The sequence below is a fragment of the Bison bison genome, unplaced genomic scaffold, assembly GCF_000754665.1.
Source record: "Bison bison bison isolate TAMUID 2011002044 unplaced genomic scaffold, Bison_UMD1.0 scf7180017864471, whole genome shotgun sequence".
NCBI lineage: Eukaryota > Metazoa > Chordata > Mammalia > Artiodactyla > Bovidae > Bison > Bison bison.
Window position 1 is genome coordinate 37,692,786 of NW_011495032.1, and position 4,362 is coordinate 37,697,147.

Consider the following 4,362-nt stretch of genomic DNA (forward strand, 5'->3'; position numbering starts at 1 on the left):
GGGAGGAGGGACCGGCCGGACCCCCTCCCACCCTCCTGCGGCCGCGGCCGCCGCCGACCGCGCGCCCATTGGCCCAGGCTCCGGGTGACGTCAGGGGAACTGTGGGTTCGCCTTGAACAAAAGAGATGCTGATCGCCCGCCAGGATTGGGACAAGAGAACTTTTTTCGGTTTCCTTTGCGGTCGTCAAACTTTTGGGGGGCAGAAGGGGAGGGATGGGAAGCGTCTGGAAACGGGTAGTCTGGGAGGAAAGGGAGGGGCTGGAGTCCCGTGTAGCCAAGGGATAGCAAGTCCATCCTCCCTCTCCCCCCCGCCCCCCGCCGCTTCCCGTTTTTAAATATTTTATTGGGGTGAGGCGGGGGGGGGGGTAGGGGGGAGTTCAGATTGCGTCATCGCTGGGGGTAGGGGGGAAATCTCCGCTCACTGGAGTGTACTTCGACGGGGAGGAAAAACCATAAAGTAGCCACCACCTTGCAGCTGTAGGAATGTAGACTTTGCCGTCCCGGGGAGCGGCTGGCTGGCTTTCCTGCGGTTCCCTCTCTTGGGTCTGTGCAATGACTGGGGACTCACTTTGCCTTCACAGCTTCCTGTTCAAGTCTTCCGCCTTTCTAAACGCAGTATCTGCTGGTTCTGAGGACGTTTTAACTGAGGGTGAGGGGTGGGAAGGGAGGAAGGCAACGGAGGGCGGAAGGGAGAAAGGATCCCTTTAATGAGCTTCTACTATGTACCAGGAATTCCGCGGGGCGGATCTAGACGGAAACTCGGAGAACGAGGTTTCTTTGGAAAGGACAGAGCAGCCGTTTGCCTTTTTTTTTTTTTCTTCCCCAAATATGCAAGAAAGTCTTCTTGTCCTGGGTATGGGATGACTGCTGAAAACTGTAAAGTTGGACCTACCTTGGAGAGAGAAAGATCGTAATGTCCTTGCCCATGTTCACCGTTACACAGAACAGAAATCGTTGAGTCATTAAAAGTTGAGAAAAGACCAGTTCCAGTCTTGACTTCTTACAGTAGCTTCCTTGCTTTTATTTGGCATTTTCATTTGGTAGACATAGGTTTCATCATAGAATTCCCCTCCCCCAGCCCCGCTGCCAGACTTGTTTTTTTTCCAAGTGTTACTTAGTCTAAGAAATGTGGAAAGTTCCCATTTAAGATTTCCCAGTCTTTCCCTCTAAAGGCATGAGTAGAAAGGGAATCTGAGAAGTCGCTAGCATTTAGCAACTCATCACATCAGTTCTTTTTACAGAGAAACACAAGTCACACTTGGTTTTTAAAGATCTTCAAAAGGAGTCTTCAACTTTCTTGAGCAACTCCTGAAAGATCTAGACTAAAAGTTTTGCCTCGCTAGTTTTGTTAGTAGTGCAGACCTCCCCTTGGCTTTGAGAATCTATGAAGGGTGCAAGCAGGTTTGTCTTTTTCTGCACATACTTAGAGAAAAAGTTCCGCCTTTGGTAACTGCCATGGGTAATTCGAACTCTGGTCTATAAAATGCCGAACATCAAAGGCACAAAACTAACATTTGTTTTCATTAACACAGGGACTTAAAGGGGAAAAAACAGCAAATATCAGTTTCCTACAAGAAGTGTAAAACTTCCTAAGGCAACTTTGTGACCAATTTTGCAAGTTGAAAGAGTGCCACAAATTTCCCCAAATTTAGAGTCCTGTCTGGGTTAGAGTTTTTTTTATTTGTTTGTTTGTTTTTTTCAATTTCTCGTCATCACTTGACAAAGCAGTTTTCTCTTTCACACATAAAAGGGCCCCTGTAAATTTCTGGGAAGCCGATGTTCCTTCCAGAGGGAAGGGTACCTGGAAATCAGGATGTAAATAAGATAAACTTGAAGCTAATGCTTTCTTAAAATATACAGATTCTGGGGGAAGGAAATCGGTGGTTAAAAAGTATTTTGCCAACCAAAACCATAATAGTTTGACATATTTACTGTACTCAAAATACATAAGAATAATATACACATGAGAGCTTGGAGGAAATAGCCTAAGTGACTTACATTTCAGAAGAAACTGATATTTCAGTCTGTTGAAATATAATCTGCTTAAGGATATGGTATATTTGTAAAGTCTTACAAGCAAAAATACACAATATTCTGACTGAATGTTATAGAAATGGTTGACAGTTTACCCTTTTACTTAAAAGTGGATTTTTTTTTTTTTTAACCTTGGAGACAGAAGCATTTTCTTAGTTAAGACAGTAAGGCTTGCTGTAGTATTCTTTCATTATCAGAGTCCCTTGTAATTGTGTAAGTCTGTTATCTCTAGCTGGAGAGATAATTAAATCTCTCCATTCTAACCCTGTTCAAACTAGCCACGCCTGGTGTCCAAGGTTCTCTTGCACTCCCGTAAGAATTCTGAAGTTTATTTTGACAAGGACTGTTTCTTCAGCAAACAGTGTCCTCCTATTTATAGAACATATCTTTGGATTTCTTTTTCTCATCTCGAATTGGAGAGGGAAATGTGACAAAAAGAGATAGAAAGTAGATTGATAGGTGGCTGGCACTGGGGCTGGGAATGGGAATCAGCTATAAATGGGCATAAGGCATCTTGAAGGGGTGATGGAAAGGAATGTTCTAAAATGAGAATGTAGTGATGGCTGCACAACTTGATGAAGTTACTGAAATTCACCACGTTGTAAACTTAAAATGGGTAAATTTTATGATATGTGAGTTGATTATTGTTTAGTTGCTAAGTCGTGTCTGATTCTTTCGTGACCCCATATACTGGCGCCTTCCTGGCTCCTCTGTCCATAGGATTTCCCAGGCAAGAACACTGGAGTGGGTAGCCTTTTCCTTCCTCAGGGATTCTTCCTGACCCAGTGATCAAACCCTCATCTCCTGCCTTGGCAGGTGGACTCTTTACCACTGAGTCATGTGGGAAGCCCTGGTATACAAATTATACCCCAATGAAGTTGTTTTTAAAATATCGATTAAAACATAGGATATCTTTAATCATTTTTACTTGTACCGTCTTCTGATTTTGTTTCAAGGACATTTGCACTCAAGTGGCAACAGCATATACAGGCTAGCCTCATTTCTTCATTTTTCTAATAGGAAATTTGCCATTAATACAGTAGTAGATTCTTTCTTCTACACCAGCAACCTGTTACCAAACCTAGTACTGGTGTGATGTCATGTGTGTGGTAGAGACAGAACGTATATTCATTGACAACTGTGCCTGGCTTCTTCTTGGACTTGCCATAGAGATAAGATTTTCTCAGAACTTAGGTCAAATTACATGTTCAGTAACAAAAAGGAACACAAATATTTGTGTGTTGGGGGTATCATTTGGATATTTTATTATTGAAGAAGGCTAATGAGGAACATGGGCAATTATGGAAATCTGAAGTGAATTGACTTCATTTGAGTTGAACATTATGGTTAAGCACAAAAGGAATTGATCAGAGCCAGTCATTTAGAGAAGACTGAAATTAAACAATTTAAGGAATAGTTTTAAAAGGCAGTTTTTTCCTAAGTGAAAAATGACTTCTTTAACGGGAATACACACAGGACAGACAATACCCATCCTAGTCAAATCCCTTTCCTGCTGAAAAACAAAATCTTATCCCTGATAAGAAATAACTTCTTGACCCCAAGGGTTACATTTAAATGAAGGTGGGCTGTTTTTCCTGAAAACCTTTGGCTTTTATCCTGTTCTTAATCTCTTTCAGTTCTGTTAGAGGGGAGGCCATTGATTAGGTGACCTTTGGAATTTTCTGCCTTAAGAGCCTGTAGTGTCTTTTACTGTTTCACAGTCTTCTCTGGGTAGGTTTTGTTTCTTAACTTGATTTTATTTTGGGGGCATAAGTCCTTCACATCTTCTCTTGAAAACAGTTGAGTTTGCAAAACTGCTACTCATTAAGCACAGGTGTGAGAAGGAAAAATAAACTGCCCCATGGGCAGCCCCATGGGTGGAATGTCTGGACAATTTGTCTAGAACTGACAAGGCCTTGCAACTGAGGAGGGGCGGGGGGGTGGGTGGGGTGGAAATACTTGATAAGGACATTAATTTATGCCTTGAAAGCTAGTCGGTTTTCACTTACTCAGCATTCTGTTTGTATTTTAAGTTACTTTATTGTTTAATCAGCACTTTTAAGAGCCTTAATCGGTGCCCTTTGTTGCTTAACAGGAGTGCCCTTTTCCTCACTAGAGTGATGTACCTCCCAAAAGGCTTTGCAAAGATGTCTTATTCATTCAGTAGCATGGAGCCAACTACTCGGTGGCTAGACCACTCACCCAGAACTCTATTCCAGAACATTTCAGCTTTCTAGGATAGGTAGCAGTTTCTTGGAAAATATTTATTTTTGTGTGCTGTTGCTCCTTTTTTCCAATTCTGCTTTATTTTATGTAGGTGGCTTTAAA